Source organism: Oncorhynchus kisutch, unplaced genomic scaffold (assembly GCF_002021735.2).
Source record: "Oncorhynchus kisutch isolate 150728-3 unplaced genomic scaffold, Okis_V2 scaffold1315, whole genome shotgun sequence".
NCBI lineage: Eukaryota > Metazoa > Chordata > Actinopteri > Salmoniformes > Salmonidae > Oncorhynchus > Oncorhynchus kisutch.
In genome coordinates, this window is record NW_022263260.1 from 3,632 (window position 1) to 25,431 (window position 21,800).

At 43.1% G+C, this 21,800-nt stretch overlaps 1 pseudogene; it reads right to left on the reverse strand.

Annotated features, from left to right (window-relative positions):
* Positions 1 to 244: 244 nt before the first annotated feature.
* LOC116365955 (sodium-dependent neutral amino acid transporter B(0)AT1-like) lies at positions 245 to 20,505 on the reverse strand (annotated as a pseudogene).
* Between the last annotated feature and the right edge of the window lie 1,295 nt (positions 20,506 to 21,800).

A 21,800-nucleotide genomic window follows, 5' to 3' on the forward strand; every position in this document is an offset into this window, starting at 1 on the left:
GAACTACACACTGAATGGTAATCCCCGAGGACTATACTATAACAAGACCAGAACTACACACTGAATGGTAATCCCCAAGGACTATGCTATAGCAAGACCAGAACTAGACCAGAACTACACACTGAATGGACTATACTAGAACAAGAACATAACAAGAACAAAGGATATAATTTAGTTTAATGTTGACTTCTCAGCACAAAAATTACAACAATGTGTCAATCAATGTAAGCTTTAATGGCTTTTTCTGTCATACCTCATCCATACAACCTTGTAAAACTATCAAACGTATCTACTCCTTTCAGCTATCAGTGGCATGAAGGAAAGAAATGGCCTGTCATGAAAACAACAATGGGCTAGTGATTTGATCACTATCTTCCATCTGCTGTCTCTGGGATGTCTGGTTTGTTCTTGGTAGCCTCATCCGTCAGGTGAACTTGCTTGGCAATAGTGTTTAAGTCATCTTGTTTAAACTCATTATCCTTCTTGCAGCAGCGGTTCCTCAAACATTTGTAAATAGCCGTAAGAGGTACAGAAAGACCTGGGATTCCTGCCAGGATGAAGATTATAACAAAGATCCAGGTTGGATATTCCTTCTCCTCCAGTGTAGGGAAGTTTTCCTGTGAAGAAACAGTAATAACCTTGTTAAGTGTGTTTATAGGCTACTGATGCCAATGTCTAGTGAGATCCTTTCAAACACCCAATAGAGAACATGTGCATGCAAGTTGATTTACTATTAGCAGGTGCTAATCTCCTCGTTTGGCCACTGACAACAAGTGAAACTTTACCGATTCAGGATTCCAGGCTTTGTACATGGGTGTTTCTTGGACTTTAGTGATAAAGTAGAACACAAAGATGACAAACATGATGGCCGGGGCTGACAAATCTCCATGTGATCTGCCAGAAGAGGTTGGGCTTGTGGCCGATCATGAACTCAATATCATCGTTGAAACCTGTTCGAATAATTTACATAGTCAACATTCATTAGTGCCCAGACTCTAATGAATCTACGGTGAATGTAAGGACCATGTTAATCAACAGAATTTTGTTTCAATAGTAACCTGTCAATACCATAGAGTAACGTAACCCCCAACATCTCACTGAATGAATGTATTACTCACCTGTCAATACCGTAGAGTAACGTAACCCCCAACATCTCACTGAATTAATGTATTACTCACCTATCAATACCGTAGAGTAACGTAACCAACATCTCACTGAATTAATGTATTACTCACCTGTCAATACCATAGAGTAACGTAACCCCAACATCTCACTGAATGAATGTATTACTCACCTGTCAATGCCGTAGAGTAACGTAACCCCCAACATCTCACTGAATGAATTTGATTCTCACCTGTCAATACCATAGAGTAACGTAACCCCAACATCACTAGCCCACTGAACATCACTAGCCCACTGAAAAACAGCTTCTATCTCAAGGCCATCAGACTGTTAAACAGCCACCACTAACATTGAGTGGCTACTGCCAACACACTGTCAATGCCACTGACTCTACTCCAGCCACTTTAATCATGGGAATTGACGGGAAATGATGTAAATATATCACTAGCCACTTTAAACAATGCTACCTTATATAATGTTACTTACCCTACATTATTCATCTCATATGCATACGTAGATACTGTACTCTATATCATCGACTGCATCCTTATGTAATACATGTATCACTAGCCACTTTAACTATGCCACTTGGTTTACATACTCATCTCATATGTATATACTGTACTCGATATCATCTACTGTATCTTGCCTATGCTGCTCTGTACCATCACTCATTCATATATCCTTATGTACATATTCTTTATCCCCTTACACTCTGTATAAGACAGTAGTTTTTTTTTTTGAATTGTTAGTTAGATTACTTGTTCGTTATTACTGCATTGTCGGAACTAGAAGCACAAGCATTTCGCTACACTCGCATTAACATCTGCTAACCCATGTGTATGTGACAAATAAATTTTGATTTGATTTGATTTTTGAATGAATTTGATTCTCACCTATCAATACCATAGATGAACACAACCCCAACCATCTCACAGAATGAATTTGATTCTCACCTATCAATACCATAGAGGTACACAACCCCGACCATCTCACAGAATGAATTTGATTCTCACCTATCAATATCATAGAGGTACACAACCCCGACCATCTCACAGAATGAATTTGATTCTCACCTATCAATACCATAGAGGTACACAACCCCAACCATCTCACAGAATGAATTTATTACTCACCTATCAATACCATAGAGGTACACAACCCCGACCATCTCACAGAATGCAATGATCAGCAGAGGAATGGACCCGCCATAGCTGTCAAAGAGGGACAGCCAGTAGTTCCCTGAGCCTTGGACAATATTAATCCAACAAGGCAGCAGAGGACACATGTTGTCCCTGTAATAGAAGAAGAAGATAAAGATATTTAACAAAGGGATCTCCATCCTTCAAAATGGTGTAAGGGACATATGTCTTTGTCTCATCTCACCAGCGATGGCTTCTTTGGGCCAACTCTTGGGGAAAACCCCCAGGTCCTGAAGTGGTACCAGAACTCCTTCAATATTGCCAAACATGGAGGACAGGCCGAGACAGAAGAGCATGATGAAGAACAAGACTGACCAAACAGGAGATACAGGCATCTTAGTGATGGCCTCTGTGAACACGATAAAGGCCAGACCAGTTCCTTCAACCCCCTGTACCAAGAGAGAATGAATCAGAAGCCTAGCACCAAATCTTATACAAATGCATTTGAAGTCGGAAGTTTACATACACCTTAGCCAAATACATTTAAAATATTTTTTTCACAATTCCTGACATTTAATCCTAGTAAAAATTCCCTGTTTTAGGTCAGTTAGGATTACCACTTCATTTTAAGAATGTGAAATGTCAGAATAATAGTAGAGAGAATGATTTATTTCAGTTTTTATTTCTTTCATCACATTCACAGTGGGTCAGAAGTTTACATACACTCAATTAGTATTTGGTAGCATTGCCTTTAAATTGTTTAACTTGGGTCAAACGTTTCGGGTAGCCTTCCATAAGCTTCCCACAATAAGTTGGGTGAATTTTGGCCCATTCCTCCTGACAAAGCTGGTGTAACTGAGTCAGGTTTGTCGGCCTCCTTGCTCGCACACGCTTTTTCAGTTCTGCCCACAAATTTTCTATAGGATTGAGGTCAGGGCTTTGTGATGGCCACTCCAATACCTTGACTTTGTTGTCCTTAAGTCATTTTGCCACAATTTGGGAGTATGCTTGGGGTCATTGTCCATTTGGAAGACCCATTTGTGACCAAGCTTTAACTTCCTGACTGATGTCTTGAGATGTTGCTTCAACATATCCATATAATTTCCCCATCCTCATGATGCCATCTATTTTGTGAAATGTACCAGTCCCTCCTGCAGCAAAGCACCTCCACAACATGATGCTGCCACCCTGTCTGCTTCACGGTTGGATGATGTTCTTTGGCTTGCAAGTCTCCCCCTTTTTCTTCCAAAGATAACGATGGTCATTATGGCCAAACAGTTCTATTTTTGTTTCATCAGACCAGAGGACATTTCTCCAAAAAGTACGATTGTTGTCCCCATGTGTAGTTACAAACCGTAGTCCGTTTTTTATGGCGGTTTTGGAGCAGTGGCTTCTTCCTTGCTGAGTGGCCTTTCAGGTTATGTTGATAGTGGTGTGGGGGGCTGTGCTCTGGCAAAGTGGGTGGGGTTATATCCTTCCTGTTTGGCCCTGTCCGGGGGTGTCCTCGGATGGGGCCACAGTGTCTCCTGACCCCTCCTGTCTCAGCCTCCAGTATTTATGCTGCAGTAGTTTATGTGTCGGGGGGCTGGGGTCAGTTTGTTATATCTGGAGTACTTCTCCTGTCCTATTCGGTGTCCTGTGTGAATCTAAGTGTGCGTTCTCTAATTCTCTCCTTCTCTCTTTCTTTCTCTCTCTCGGAGGACCTGAGCCCTAGGACCATGCTTCAGGACTATCTGGCATGATGACTCCTTGCTGTCCCCAGTCCACCTGGCCATGCTGCTGTTCCAGTTTCAACTGACCTGAGCCCTAGGACCATGCCCCAGGACTACCTGACATGATGACTCCTTGCTGTCCCCAGTCCACCTGGCCATGCTGTTGCTCCAGTTTCAACTTCCACCTGACTGTGCTGCTGCTCCAGTTTCAACTGTTCTGCATTATTATTATTCGACCATGCTGGTCATTTATGAACATTTGAACATCTTGGCCATGTTCTGTTATAATCTCCACCCGGCACAGCCAGAAGAGGACTGGCCACCCCACATAGCCTGGTTCCTCTCTAGGTTTCTTCCTAGGTATTGGCCTTTGTAGGGAGTTTTTCCTAGCCACCGTGCTTCTACACCTGCATTGCTTGCTGTTTGGGGTTTTAGGCTGGGTTAGTATTTGGTAGCATTGCCTTTAAATTGTTTAACTTGGGTCAAACGTTTCGGGTAGCCTTCCATAAGCTTCCCACAATAAGTTGGGTGAATTTTGGCCCATTCCTCCTGACAAAGCTGGTGTAACTGAGTCAGGTTTGTCGGCCTCCTTGCTCGCACACGCTTTTTCAGTTCTGCCCACAAATTTTCTATAGGATTGAGGTCAGGGCTTTGTGATGGCCACTCCAATACCTTGACTTTGTTGTCCTTAAGTCATTTTGCCACAATTTTGGGAGTATGCTTGGGGTCATTGTCCATTTGGAAGACCCATTTGTGACCAAGCTTTAACTTCCTGACTGATGTCTTGAGATGTTGCTTCAACATATCCATATAATTTCCCCATCCTCATGATGCCATCTATTTTGTGAAATGTACCAGTCCTCCTGCAGCAAAGCACCTCCACAACATGATGCTGCCACCCTGTCTGCTTCACGGTTGGATGATGTTCTTTGGCTTGCAAGTCTCCCCCTTTTTCTTCCAAAGATAACGATGGTCATTATGGCCAAACAGTTCTATTTTTGTTTCATCAGACCAGAGGACATTTCTCCAAAAGTACGATTGTTGTCCCCATGTGTAGTTACAAACCGTAGTCCGTTTTTATGGCGGTTTTGGAGGCAGTGGCTTCTTCCTTGCTGAGTGGCCTTTCAGGTTATGTTGATAGTGGTGTGGGGGCTGTGCTTTGGCAAAGTGGGTGGGGTTATATCCTTCCTGTTTGGCCCTGTCCGGGGGTGTCCTCGGATGGGGCCACAGTGTCTCCTGACCCCTCCTGTCTCAGCCTCCAGTATTTATGCTGCAGTAGTTTATGTGTCGGGGGGCTGGGGTCAGTTTGTTATATCTGGAGTACTTCTCCTGTCCTATTCGGTGTCCTGTGTGAATCTAAGTGTGCGTTCTCTAATTCTCTCCTTCTCTCTTTCTTTCTCTCTCTCTGAGGACCTGAGCCCTAGGACCATGCTTCAGGACTATCTGGCATGATGACTCCTTGCTGTCCCCAGTCCACCTGGCCATGCTGCTGTTCCAGTTTCAACTGACCTGAGCCCTAGGACCATGCCCCAGGACTACCTGACATGATGACTCCTTGCTGTCCCCAGTCCACCTGGCCATGCTGTTGCTCCAGTTTCAACTTCCACCTGACTGTGCTGCTGCTCCAGTTTCAACTGTTCTGCATTATTATTATTCGACCATGCTGGTCATTTATGAACATTTGAACATCTTGGCCATGTTCTGTTATAATCTCCACCCGGCACAGCCAGAAGAGGACTGGCCACCCCACATAGCCTGGTTCCTCTCTAGGTTTCTTCCTAGGTATTGGCCTTTCTAGGGAGTTTTTCCTAGCCACCGTGCTTCTACACCTGCATTGCTTGCTGTTTGGGGTTTTAGGCTGGGTTTCTGTACAGCACTTTGAGATATCAGCTGATGTACGAAGGGCTATATAAATACATTTGATTTGATTTGATTTGATATAGGACTTGTTTTACTGTGGATATAGATACTTTGTACCGGTTTCCTCCAGTATCTTCACAAGGTTTTTTGCTGTTGTTCTGGGATTGATTTGCTCTTTTCGCACCAAAATACGTTCATCTCTAGGAGACAGAATGTGTCTCCTTCCTGAGCGGTATGACGGCTGCGTGGTCCCATGGTGTTTATACTTACGTTCTATTGTTTGTACAGATGAACGTGGAGCGTTTGGAAATTTCTCCCAAGGATGAGCCAGACTTGTGAAAGTCTAAAAAAAAAATTCTGAGGTCTTGGCTGATTTCTTTTGATTTAATCATGATGTCAAGCGAAGAAGTACTGAGTTTGCAGGTAGGCCTTGAAATACATCCACAGGTAGACCTCCAATTGACTCAAATTATGTCAATTAGCCTATCAGAAGCTTCTAAAGCCATGACATAATTTTCTGGAATTTTCCAAGTTGTTTAAAGGCACAGTCAACTTAGTGTATGTAAACTTCTGACCCACTGGAATTGTGATACAGTGAATTATAAGTGAAATAATCTGTCTGTAAACAATTGTTGTAAAAATTACTTGTGTCATGCATAAAGTAGATGTCCTCACCGACTTGCCAAAACTAGTTTGTTAACATGAAATTTGTGGAGTGGTTGAAAACGAATCTTAATGATTCCAATCTAAGTGTAGATAAACTTCCGACTTCAACTGTATTGGTAACATTTTACATTCAAGTACCATTTCATAAAAATGAATGAATCACCTCACTAAGGAAAGAATTCAAATCACAGGTTTTCAAGTTGAGCCCCTGAATGACCTCTGGATTTGTTCCATTGAGACTATGAAGAACCTGATCATAGTTGTTCTCAGTGACGTTTCCCTCTGGGAGATCAAATGTATTCAGCAGTGTCAGGATATTTCTGCAAAAACATTTATTTAGAGGGTAGTTCATATCTTCATGCAACAACTCTAGTTTAATTCTAGTATAGGTACATACCCAGAAATACAGTCATCAAACTTCTCTGTGGCTCGGAAGCCAATGATGGTGTAAATGACTGTTGCAGCGTAGACAGCAGTGGCTCCGTTCACGATAGAGATGATGACTGCATCCTGTTCACAGTTATTACTGGAAAGATAGAACACATTAAAGGAGCAATCTGGAATGGCTGTTCACAGTTATTACTGGAGAAATAGACCACATTAAAGGAGCAATCTGGAATGGCTGTTCACAGTTATTACTGGAGAAATAGACCACATTAAAGGAGCAATCTGGAATGGCTGTTCACAGTTATTACTGGAGAAATAGACCACATTAAAGGAGCAATCTGGAATGGCTGTTCACAGTTATTACTGGAGAAATAGACCACATTAAAGGAGCAATCTGGAATGGCTGTTCACAGTTATTACTGGAGAAATAGACCACATTAAAGGAGAAATCTGGAATGGCTGTTCACAGTTATTACTGGAGAAATAGACCACATTAAAGGAGCAATCTGGAATGGCTGTTCACAGTTATTACTGGAGAAATAGACCACATTAAAGGAGCAATCTGGAATGGCTGTTCACAGTTATTACTGGAGAAATAGACCACATTAAAGGAGCAATCTGGAATGGCTGTTCACAGTTATTACTGGAGAAATAGACCACATTAAAGGAGCAATCTGGAATGGCTGTTCACAGTTATTACTGGAGAAATAGACCACATTAAAGGAGCAATCTGGAATGGCTGTTCACAGTTATTACTGGACAAATAGACCACATTAAAGGAGCAATCTGGAATGGCTGTTCACAGTTATTACTGGAGAAATAGACCACATTAAAGGAGCAATCTGGAATGGCTGTTCACAGTTATTACTGGAGAAATAGACCACATTAAAGGAGCAATCTGGAATGGCTGTTCACCGTTATTACTGGAAAGATAGAACACATTAAAGGAGCAATCTGGAATGGCTGTTCACAGTTATTACTGGAGAAATAGACCACATTAAAGGAGCAATCTGGAATGGCTGTTCACCGTTATTACTGGAAAGATAGAACACATTAAAGGAGCAATCTGGAATTGGTAAATCCATTTTTTATACTTGAAGAATAAAATGTATAAATACCCATCAGAATCCAGCAATGAGGTTTGAATCTAGTTCAACTGTCATATCCCATCAGAAACCAGCCATAAGGTTTGAATCTAGCTCAACTGTCGTACCCATCAGAAACCAGCCATAAGGGCTGAATCTAGTTAAACTGTCGTACCCCATCAGAAACCAGCCATAAGTTTTGAATCAACTGTCGTACCCCATCAGAATCCAACCATAGTGGTTGAATCTAGTTCAACTGTCGTACCCCATTAGTATCCAGCCATAATGGTTGAATCTAGTTCAACTGTCGTACCCCATCAGAAACCAGCCATAAGGGCTGAATCTAAACTACATATATTGCACCATCACTTTAACTTTTGCATAAATCTTGGCTAAAAATATTTTACGATGAAAGTTAAGCTTGTACACTTTGAGGTAGGTAGGACTGGGTCCTAAGTTTGCAGTGGTTATGTACAAGATATGACACGTTTTGAAGTGATTTAATGTCTCAACTGGGTTGTGAACAACAAGTCATTTAGTAGTTATTAGCAAGCAGTATGGACTTACTGCACTGAGTTGTAGCTGGAGAAAGACAGCAGACCTCCAAAGGCCAAAGAGAATGAATAGAAAACCTGGGCACCCGCATCAAGCCAAGTCGTTGGGTTCATTAGTTCATTCATCTGGAGAAACACACACCCATAGAAAAGTTGTTAGGCGTGTCGTTTTGATTCTATCACACTACCTCATATATTAACGCTAGCTAAAAGGCCTTAGATGCACTCTTTGTGGATCTGGATCTGTGGCTGAACTTGGAATATCATATACTTTGAATAAATACTGTTGTTCGATGATAGTAATGTAAACTACTCACATCTGGGGTGAAGAGGAACTTCACTCCATTCAAAGAGCCTTTCAAGGTCAAGCCTCTGATCAGAAAGATGGTCAGCACCGCATAAGGTAATGTTGAGGTGATATACACAGCCTAATGGGAGGAGACCACAGGGTAATGTTGAGGGGATATACACAGCCTAATGGGAGGAGACCACAGGGTAATGTTGAGGGGATATACACAGCCTAATGGGAGGAGACCACAGGGTCATGTTGAGGTGATATACACAGCCTAATGGGAGGAGACCACAGGGTCATGTTGAGGTGATATACACAGCCTAATGGGAGGAGACCACAGGGTAATGTTGAGGTGATATACACAGCCTAATGGGAGGAGACCACAGGGTAATGTTGAGGTGATATACACAGCCTAATGGGAGGAGACCACAGGGTAATGTTGAGGTGATATACACAACCTAATGGGAGGAGACCACAGGGTAATGTTGAGGTGATATACACAGCCTAATGGGAGGAGACCACAGGGTAATGTTGAGGTGATATACACAGCCTAATGGGAGGAGACCACAGGGTAATGTTGAGGGGATATACACTGCCTAATGGGAGGATACCACAGGGTAATGTTGAGGTGATATACACAGCCTAATGGGAGGAGACCACAGGGTAATGTTGAAGTGATATACACAGCCTAATGGGAGGAGACCACAGGGTAATGTTGAGGTGATATACACAGCCTAATGGGAGGAGACCACAGGGTAATGTTGAAGTGATATACACAGCCTAATGGGAGGAGACCACAGGGTAATGTTGTGGTGATATACACTGCCTAATGGGAGGAGACCACAGGGTCATGTTGAGGTGATATACACAGCCTAATGGGAGGAGACCACAGGGTAATGTTGAGGGTATATACACAACCTAATTGGAGGAGACCACAGGGTAATGTTGAGGTGATATACACAGCCTAATGGGAGGAGACCACAGGGTAATGTTGAGGTGATATATACAACCTAATGGGAGGAGACCACAGGGAAATGTTGAGGTGATATACACAGCCTAATGGGAGGAGACCACAGGGTAATGTTGAGGTGATATACACAGCCTAATGGGAGGAGACCACAGGGTCATGTTGAGGTGATATACACAGCCTAATGGGAGGAGATCACAGGGCAATGTTGAGGTGATATACACAGCCTAATGGGAGGATACCACAGGGTAATGTTGAGGTGATATACACAACCTAATGGGAGGAGCCACAGGGTAATGTTGAGGTGATATACACAGCCTAATGGGAGGAGACCACAGGGTAATGTTGAGGTGATATACACAGCCTAATGGGAGGAGACCACAGGGTAATGTTGAGGTGATATACACAGCCTAATGGGAGGAGACCACAGGGTAATGTTGAGGTGATATACACAGCCTAATGGGAGGAGACCACAGGGTAATGTTGAGGTGATATACACAGCCTAATGGGAGGAGACCACAGGGTAATGTTGAGGTGATATACACAGCCTAATGGGAGGAGACCACAGGGTAATGTTGAGGTGATATACACAGCCTAATGGGAGGAGACCACAGGGTAATGTTGAGGTGATATACACAGCCTAATGGGAGGAGACCACAGGGTAATGTTGAGGTGATATACACAGCCTAATGGGAGGAGACCACAGGGTAATGTTGAGGTGATATACACAGCCTAATGGGAGGAGACCACAGGGTAATGTTGAGGTGATATACACAGCCTAATGGGAGGATACCACAGGGTAATGTTGAGGTGATATACACAGCCTAATGGGAGGAGACCACAGGGTAATGTTGAGGTGATATACACAACCTAATGGGAGGAGACCACAGGGTAATGTTGAGGTGATATACACAGCCTAATGGGAGGAGACCACAGGGTAATGTTGAGGTGATATACACAGCCTAATGGGAGGATACCACAGGGTAATGTTGAGGTGATATACACAGCCTAATGGGAGGAGACCACAGGGAAATGTTGAGGTGATATACACAGCCTAATGGGAGGATACCACAGGGTAATGTTGAGGTGATATACACAGCCTAATGGGAGGATACCACAGGGTAATGTTGAGGTGATATACACAACCTAATGGGAGGATACCACAGGGTAATGTTTGAGGTGATATACACAGCCTAATGGGAGGAGACCACAGGGTAATGTTGAGGGTATATACACAGCCTAATGGGAGGAGACCACAGGGTAATGTTGAGGTGATATACACAGCCTAATGGGAGGAGACCACAGAGTAATGTTGAGGTGATATACACAGCCTAATGGGAGGATACCACAGGGTAATGTTGAGGTGATATACACAGCCTAATGGGAGGAGACCACAGAGTAATGTTGAGGTGATATACACAGCCTAATGGGAGGAGACCACAGGGTAATGTTGAGGTGATATACACAGCCTAATGGGAGGAGACCACAGAGTAATGTTGAGGTGATATACACAGCCTAATGGGAGGAGACCACAGAGTAATGTTGAGGTGATATACACAGCCTAATGGGAGGAGACCACAGGGTAATGTTGAGGTGATATACACAGCCTAATGGGAGGAGACCACAGAGTAATGTTGAGGTGATATACACAGCCTAATGGGAGGATACCACAGGGTAATGTTGAGGTGATATACACAGCCTAATGGGAGGATACCACAGGGTAATGTTGAGGTGATATACACAGCCTAATGGGAGGACACCACAGGGTAATGTTGAGGTGATATACACAGCCTAATGGGAGGATACCACAGGGTAATGTTGAGGTGATATACACAGCCTAATGGGAGGATACCACAGGGTAATGTTGAGGTGATATACACAGCCTAATGGGAGGATACCACAGGGTAATGTTGAGGTGATATACACAGCCTAATGGGAGGAGACCACAGGGTAATGTTGAGGTGATATACACAGCCTAATGGGAGGATACCACAGGGTAATGTTGAGGTGATATACACAGCCTAATGGGAGGAGACCACAGGGTAATGTTGAGGTGATATACACAGCCTAATGGGAGGATACCACAGGGTAATGTTGAGGTGATATACACAGCCTAATGGGAGGAGACCACAGGGTAATGTTGAGGTGATATACACAGCCTAATGGGAGGAGACCACAGGGTAATGTTGAGGTGATATACACAGCCTAATGGGAGGAGACCACAGGGTAATGTTGAGGTGATATACACAGCCTAATGGGAGGAGACCACAGGGTAATGTTGAGGTGATATACACAGCCTAATGGGAGGAGACCACAGGGTAATGTTGAGGTGATATACACTGCCTAATGGGAGGAGACCACAGGGTAATGTTGAGGTGATATACACAGCCTAATGGGAGGATACCACAGGGTAATGTTGAGGTGATATACACAGCCTAATGGGAGGAGACCACAGGGTAATGTTGAGGTGATATACACAGCCTAATGGGAGGATACCACAGGGTAATGTTGAGGTGATATACACAGCCTAATGGGAGGAGACCACAGGGTAATGTTGAGGTGATATACACAGCCTAATGGGAGGAGACCACAGGGTAATGTTGAGGTGATATACACAGCCTAATGGGAGGAGACCACAGGGTAATGTTGAGGTGATATACACAGCCTAATGGGAGGAGACCACAGGGTAATGTTGAGGTGATATACACAGCCTAATGGGAGGAGACCACAGGGGTAATGTTGAGGTGATATACACAGCCTAATGGGAGGAGACCACAGGGTAATGTTGAGGTGATATACACAGCCTAATGGGAGGATACCACAGGGTAATGTTGAGGTGATATACACAGCCTAATGGGAGGAGACCACAGGGTAATGTTGAGGTGATATACACAGCCTAATGGGAGGAGACCACAGGGTCATGTTGAGGTGATATACACAGCCTAATGGGAGGAGACCACAGGGTAATGTTGAGGTGATATACACAACCTAATGGGAGGAGACCACAGGGTAATGTTGAGGTGATATACACAGCCTAATGGGAGGAGACCACAGGGTAATGTTGAGGTGATATACACAGCCTAATGGGAGGAGACCACAGGGTAATGTTGAGGTGATATACACAGCCTAATGGGAGGAGACCACAGGGTAATGTTGAGGTGATATACACAGCCTAATGGGAGGAGACCACAGGGTAATGTTGAGGTGATATACACAGCCTAATGGGAGGAGACCACAGGGTAATGTTGAGGTGATATACACAGCCTAATGGGAGGATACCACAGGGTAATGTTGAGGTGATATACACAGCCTAATGGGAGGAGACCACAGGGTAATGTTGAGGTGATATACACAGCCTAATGGGAGGAGACCACAGGGTCATGTTGAGGTGATATACACAGCCTAATGGGAGGAGACCACAGGGTAATGTTGAGGTGATATACACAGCCTAATGGAGGAGACCACAGGGTAATGTTGAGGTGATATACACAGCCTAATGGGAGGAGATCACAGGGTAATGTTGAGGTGATATACACAACCTAATGGGAGGAGACCACAGGGTAATGTTGAGGTGATATACACAGCCTAATGGGAGGAGACCACAGGGTAATGTTGAGGTGATATACACAGCCTAATGGGAGGAGACCACAGGGTAATGTTGAGGTGATATACACAGCCTAATGGGAGGATACCACAGGGTAATGTTGAGGGGATATACACAGCCTAATGGGAGGAGACCACAGGGTAATGTTGAGGTGATATACACAGCCTAATGGGAGGAGACCACAGGGTAATGTTGAGGTGATATACACAGCCTAATGGGAGGAGACCACAGGGTAATGTTGAGGTGATATACACAGCCTAATGGGAGGAGACCACAGGGTAATGTTGAGGTGATATACACAGCCTAATGGGAGGAGACCACAGGGTCATGTTGAGGTGATATACACAGCCTAATGGGAGGAGACCACAGGGTAATGTTGAGGTGATATACACAGCCTAATGGGAGGAGACCACAGGGTAATGTTGAGGTGATATACACAGCCTAATGGGAGGAGACCACAGGGTAATGTTGAGGTGATATACACAGCCTAATGGGAGGAGACCACAGGGTAATGTTGAGGTGATATACACAGCCTAATGGGAGGAGACCACAGGGTAATGTTGAGGTGATATACACACCTAATGGGAGGAGACCACAGGGTAATGTTGAGGTGATATACACAGCCTAATGGGAGGAGACCACAGGGTAATGTTGAGGTGATATACACAGCCTAATGGGAGGAGACCACAGGGTAATGTTGAGGTGATATACACAGCCTAATGGGAGGAGAACCACAGGGTAATGTTGAGGTGATATACACAGCCTAATGGGAGGAGACCACAGGGTAATGTTGAGGTGATATACACAGCCTAATGGGAGGAGACCACAGGGTAATGTTGAGGTGATATACACAGCCTAATGGGAGGAGACCACAGGGTAATGTTGAGGTGATATACACAACCTAATGGGAGGAGACCACAGGGTAATGTTGAGGTGATATACACAGCCTAATGGGAGGAGACCACAGGGTAATGTTGAGGTGATATACACAGCCTAATGGGAGGAGACCACAGGGTAATGTTGAGGTGATATACACAGCCTAATGGGAGGAGACCACAGGGTAATGTTGAGGTGATATACACAGCCTAATGGGAGGAGACCACAGGGTAATGTTGAGGTGATATACACAGCCTAATGGGAGGAGACCACAGGGTAATGTTGAGGTGATATACACAGCCTAATGGGAGGAGACCACAGGGTAATGTTGAGGTGATATACACAGCCTAATGGGAGGAGACCACAGGGTAATGTTGAGGTGATATACACAGCCTAATGGGAGGAGACCACAGGGTAATGTTGAGGTGATATACACAGCCTAATGGGAGGAGACCACAGGGTAATGTTGAGGTGATATACACAGCCTAATGGGAGGAGACCACAGGGTAATGTTGAGGTGATATACACAGCCTAATGGGAGGATACCACAGGGTAATGTTGAGGTGATATACACAGCCTAATGGGAGGAGACCACAGGGTAATGTTGAGGTGATATACACAGCCTAATGGGAGGAGACCACAGGGTCATGTTGAGGTGATATACACAGCCTAATGGGAGGAGACCACAGGGTAATGTTGAGGTGATATACACAGCCTAATGGGAGGAGACCACAGGGTAATGTTGAGGTGATATACACAGCCTAATGGGAGGGGATCACAGGGTAATGTTGAGGTGATATACACAACCTAATGGGAGGAGACCACAGGGTAATGTTGAGGTGATATACACAGCCTAATGGGAGGATACCACAGGGTAATGTTGAGGGGATATACACAGCCTAATGGGAGGAGACCACAGGGTAATGTTGAGGTGATATACACAGCCTAATGGGAGGAGACCACAGGGTAATGTTGAGGTGATATACACAGCCTAATGGGAGGAGACCACAGGGTAATGTTGAGGTGATATACACAGCCTAATGGGAGGAGACCACAGGGTAATGTTGAGGTGATATACACAGCCTAATGGGAGGAGACCACAGGGTAATGTTGAGGTGATATACACAGCCTAATGGGAGGAGACCACAGGGTAATGTTGAGGTGATATACACAGCCTAATGGGAGGAGACCACAGGGTAATGTTGAGGTGATATACACAGCCTAATGGGAGGAGACCACAGGGTAATGTTGAGGTGATATACACAGCCTAATGGGAGGAGACCACAGGGTAATGTTGAGGTGATATACACAGCCTAATGGGAGGAGACCACAGGGTAATGTTGAGGTGATATACACAGCCTAATGGGAGGAGACCACAGAGTAATGTTGAGGTGATATACACAGCCTAATGGGAGGAGACCACAGGGTAATGTTGAGGTGATATACACAGCCTAATGGGAGGAGACCACAGGGTAATGTTGAGGGGATATACACAGCCTAATGGGAGGAGACCACAGGGTAATGTTGAGGTGATATACACAGCCTAATGGGAGGAGACCACAGGGTAATGTTGAGGTGATATACACAGCCTAATGGGAGGAGACCACAGGGTAATGTTGAGGTGATATACACAGCCTAATGGGAGGAGACCACAGGGTAATGTTGAGGTGATATACACAGCCTAATGGGAGGAGACCACAGGGTAATGTTGAGGTGATATACACAGCCTAATGGGAGGAGACCACAGGGTAATGTTGAGGTGATATACACAGCCTAATGGGAGGAGACCACAGGGTCATGTTGAGGTGATATACACAGCCTAATGGGAGGAGACCACAGGGTAATGTTGAGGTGATATACACAGCCTAATGGGAGGAGACCACAGGGTAATGTTGAGGTGATATACACAGCCTAATGGGAGGAGACCACAGGGTAATGTTGAGGTGATATACACAGCCTAATGGGAGGAGACCACAGGGTAATGTTGAGGTGATATACACAGCCTAATGGGAGGAGACCACAGGGTAATGTTGAGGTGATATACACAGCCTAATGGGAGGAGACCACAGGGTCATGTTGAGGTGATATACACAGCCTAATGGGAGGAGACCACAGGGTAATGTTGAGGTGATATACACAGCCTAATGGGAGGAGACCACAGGGTAATGTTGAGGTGATATACACAGCCTAATGGGAGGAGACCACAGGGTAATGTTGAGGTGATATACACAGCCTAATGGGAGGAGACCACAGGGTAATGTTGAGGTGATATACACAGCCTAATGGGAGGAGACCACAGGGTAATGTTGAGGTGATATACACAGCCTAATGGGAGGAGAGAGGAATGCTTTTAGGAAGTTGGACAGTTACTGTTTTGTGTGCTATTATAGCAAATATACTAAAATGGACTCAAAATAGTGACTTACGTACACTATCGGTCAAAAGTTTAAGAACACCTACTCATTCAAGGGGTTTTCTTTATTTTGACTATTTTCTACATTGTAGAATAATAGTGAAGACATTAACAAAAATTATGAAATAACACATATGGAATCATGTAGTAACCAAAAAATTGTTAAACAAATTCAAATATATTTTATATTTGAGATTCTTCAAATAGCCACACGTTGCCTTGATGACAGCTTTGCACACTCTTGGCAGAAATAGAATGAATAGACAACACACAATGACCCATACTATTCCAATTTATCTGACAGTCATATATTTGATCTACACGATACATTTCTATCTAAACATTTGGTAAATGTACATTCTCCTGTATGTCCATTGCCCCAGGTGCACAAAATCATGTCAAACCAATTAACCAATGATATTTTGTACAGATAAGAATAAATACGTGGTGCCGCTCAACCACTGAATGATTCTTTCAACATGCCACTGAAAAGGTCGAAAGCTGCAATTCATTTAATGATACCTGTAATTCACAGCCATTTGCAAACATTGCTAACAGCAAGTTGAGCGCTTAGCAAAAACAACTTCGAACCTCTTTGTCCATCTGAGGGCAAGTGTTCTTGTTTTCAAACACACACGATACCATCTTTAAAGGGATTGTTTACTCAGAATACAAACTAACATGATTTCCCACCTACCTTGTCTGTAGTTGGGACATTTAGTTTCCTTTCGACACTTAATGGACGTGTTTTGTTACTGTTAGCGTTCTCAGTAACACTTAACATGAAATGAAACTGTTCTTGTACCTGTGTAATAAACTTTCATTACTTTTGGAACAACATTTTATTAGCTTATTGTTACACAATACTTTGTCAATTGCATTTTAATCGCATAGCAATGACCTGAGTGTTTTTGTAACTACTGTACACAAGAGGAATAGTGACTGTTCCTTATTCCACTTATGTCATAACTCCATTATTATTCAATTATAAATCAACTCAAATGTAACAACAACGTTCTTGTTGTAATAATGACAAAGTTACTACACAAGTATAAAAACTTAATGTCATATGTTACTGTATTACCTTATGTCTCACTCATTATGAAAATATATTTGTTAGTTTAAAGCTTCAAATATGGTCTAGTCTAATGTTGAGGTGATTTCTTGTCCCTTGTGTATTTCATTCTAGGTTATAGGCTAAATTAAGACTCATATCTAAGAGTCCTACAAACCACTTGCTTATAATAAAATATGTTGACTAATTCAACTAACTGTTATAATTTGGGGATTTTTCATCAAATATTGGACAGACATATATTCAAATACCTTCAAATATTATTTGGTTTCTGAGAGGTATTCAAAATACTAAATGTGTTTGTCTTTTTGCTGAAACTCTATATAAACTAGATTTGTCTACCTCGAGTGTTTGAAAAGTTGATATTTTCAAATAAACTACAAACTACAACAATTTTATATCCAGGATTGCACTATAGTGACATACACTGTATATACAATATATAATACCATATATAATACAAATATATAAAATACAACTGTTTACACTGTCAAAGTGGTGTCAGAAAGGTCAGAAAGGTCAACAAAGGTCAACAAAGCTGTTATTAAAAACAGCTGGGTCATTTGAGTGCTATGGTAACATGCTTTATTGCATCAATATATAAACTGAACAAAAATATAAACTCAGCATGTAAAGAGTTGGTCCCATGTTTCATGAGCTGAAATAAAAGATCACAGAAATCTTCCATATGCACAAAAAGCTTATTTCTGTCCAATTTTATGCACACATTTTGTTTACATCCCTGTTAGTGAGCATTTCTCCTTTGCCAAGATAATCCATCCACCTGACAGGTGTGGCATATCAAGAAGCTAATTAAACAGCATGAACATTACACAGGTGCACCTTGTGCTGGGGACAATAAAAGGCCACTCTAAAATGTGCAGTTTTGTCACACAACACAATGCCACAGATGTCTCAAGTGTTGAGGGAGCGTGCAATTGGCATGCTGAATGTAGGAATGTCCACCAAAGCAGTTGCCAGAGAGTTTAATGATAATTTCTCTACCATAAGCCTTTGTGTCATTTTAGAGAATATGGCAGTATGCCCAATCGGCTTAACATACGTGTAATTGGCTGGGCCTGTGCCTGGCTCCCAAGTGGGTGGGCCATGGCTGAGCCCCTGCCCAGTCATGTGAAATCCATAGATTAGGGCCTAATGAATTTATTTCAATTAATTAATTTCCTTATATGAACTATAATTCAGTAAAATTGTTGAAAATGTTGCATGCTGCATTTATATTTTTGTTCAGTATAGTAAAACAAATCATTCTGTATTGTTTTGTATATGGCTATAATGTCATAAAAAGGAAACCTTGATTCAGCGCTTCAATAATCAAATGCCTGTAAACATAACCTTGATCATTTTGACATTGACAGCTGCTGCTGCTTTAGTATTAGAAAGTGATTTTCTGTGCAGAGGTTATGCCGTACCTTCCCAGTAGTCTCAATGCCTCGACTTATGCAGATAAACAGCAACGCCCAGGCAGACACATGGCATAGGACCATCCACCACTGTAGCCCACCTGTGTTATCTATGTCTGGGGTGGTGTTCAGGGTCTCTCTGTACCAATAGTAATCCACTGGAGAGCTTCTTTCACACTCTGACACCAGGCCTGGGGAAAGTTCATTTCATTCATTCACGTGGCAAAATACAATAGAATGAAGCAATTGAAGACAGAGTTACAGGTAAAGAAATACGGGGTGTGTATAAAGTTAATCATTTTCCATCATGATAACTTAGCTATCTATGGATGCCTTACCTGTCATGTTGGCATTGACTGGACATTGGCTCCAAGGCAGCGTCTCTTGGAAGGAGTTAAAGAAGTACCACATCACCCAGGCCATGATGGTGTTGTAGTACAGGCTGACCAGAAAGGACACACACATGGATCCAATGCCTATGGAACACAACACAACACCGTGGCCCAATGAGATTTGGTCCATTTTTACCCATGTCTAAATTCCTATGGAGTGTTTTGCTTACCAATGCCAGTTAAGTATGGATGGATGGCAGACCAGACACCTACACTGCCTTTCCTTAGACGTTGACCAATAGCAAACTCCAGATGGAGCAGGGGAACACCTTCTAGAACCAGTAGGATCAGGAAAGGAATCATGAATGCACCTGAGAACAGAACAAGAAGCAGGGTGGAGGAGAGGTAATCTGTTGCTGTTGTATGTACATAAAGAAACGCAGAGTTGCAAAATTACAGTAACTTTCCCAAAATGTCCATATTTCCTGCTTATTCCCCTCTGTATTAAGGGAATCTTCAAACCGGATTTCTGGAAAACCCATGAATTTGAGGAAAGTTACCGGTATTCTGCAACCCTACTCCTCAACAACACATTCAACAACACCTACCTCCCCCATGGCTCTGGCAAAGGTACGGAAAGCGCCAGACGTTCCCCAGTCCCACACAGAAACCTACGATAGTCAACATGTACTGGGCCTTGTTGTCCCATTTGGGTCTGTCCCCAGCCTCCTCATTCTCCAGCTTTTCCAGTTCCTCATAGGAAGGGATCCTTTCTTCCAGGTCTTGGTTGGACACCTGTAAACACCTCATGGTTCCTTCCACACAGATGGACAGGCTCAATGCAAATGGACAATATGACTACTTTCTATGGAGTCCAATGAATGTGTAATCCACTGTTCAAAGGAGGCTATTAATAAGGGCAAACTGTTCCCGATTATAATCAATGTCTTGGATGGATGTGAGGCGCACACGCCTACAACCCCATTCCGTATGCCTCTTGCTAGTACATCATGGTAATCTATAGTCATTAGCTTCTGATAACGATCTCTATGACTCATTTATGAGTGATATAAATTCCAATGAAGGTTCAACATTCAACATTGTTATTTGTATCCAATATACTGTCGGGTTCTTCTCTATAGAGTAAAACTAACTCCAATTAGATGGTGGTTGTGATGGTGAGGATCATTATGTTATTGTTGGTTACTGTACCGAGTACTTTAGCTGTTTTATCTGAGTTATTCATGTGGATTCTCTGTATCCACAAAGTTTTGATTTGATCATCGCATAAGAATTATTATAAACTGGGTGATTCGAGCCCTGAATGCTGATTGGCTCAAAGCCGTGGTATATCTGAACATTGCTTTTTACTGCATTGCATGGTGCCTAAGAACAACCCTTAGCCTGGGAATATTGGCCAAATACCACACCCCTCGGGCCTTATTGTTTAAATATACCATCTACACACTTATCTCAAGAGGGCAGCGTCCCAACTCACCCATGTGGACTCTGTACAGCACATCCATTGTCAGACCAGTCACCTTCATCTATTGACTCTCAGGCCTGACAGCAGTATCCATTCATATTGAAATGGCATCATATTAGAATCAATCATGCAATCAACTCCATCAAATAAGTTGAAATGTATTAGGAAATATTTAGTTGGAGGATGGGCATGCTACCCTTTTAGAAACAACAACCTGATCCTAAACCCTCGTAACAACCTGAACCTAAACCCTCGTAACAACCTGAACCTAAACCCTCGTAACAACCTGATCCTAAACCCTCGTAACAACCTGATCCTAACCCTCGTAACAACCTGATCCTAAACCCTCGTAACAACCTGAATCTAAACCCTCGTAACAACCTGAACCTAAACCCTCGTAACAACCTGATCCTAAACCCTCGTAACAACCTGAACCTAAACCCTCGTAACAACCTGAACCTAAATCCTCGTAACAAACCTGATCCTAAACCCTCGTAACAACCTGATCCTAAACCCTCGTAACAACCTGAACCTAAACCCTCGTAACAACCTGATCCTAAATCCTCGTAACAACCTGATCCTAAATCCTCGTAACAACCTGAACCTAAATCCTCGTAACAACCTGATCCTAAATCCTCGTAACAACCTGAACCTAAACCCTCGTAACAACCTGATCCTAAACCCTCATAACAACCTGATCCTAAACCCTCGTAACAACCTGAACCTAAATCCTCGTAAGAGCAAGCTAATACAGAGTAGCAGAAACAGTGGAGATTCATAAAAAAACACAGCAAGAAATAATGAGA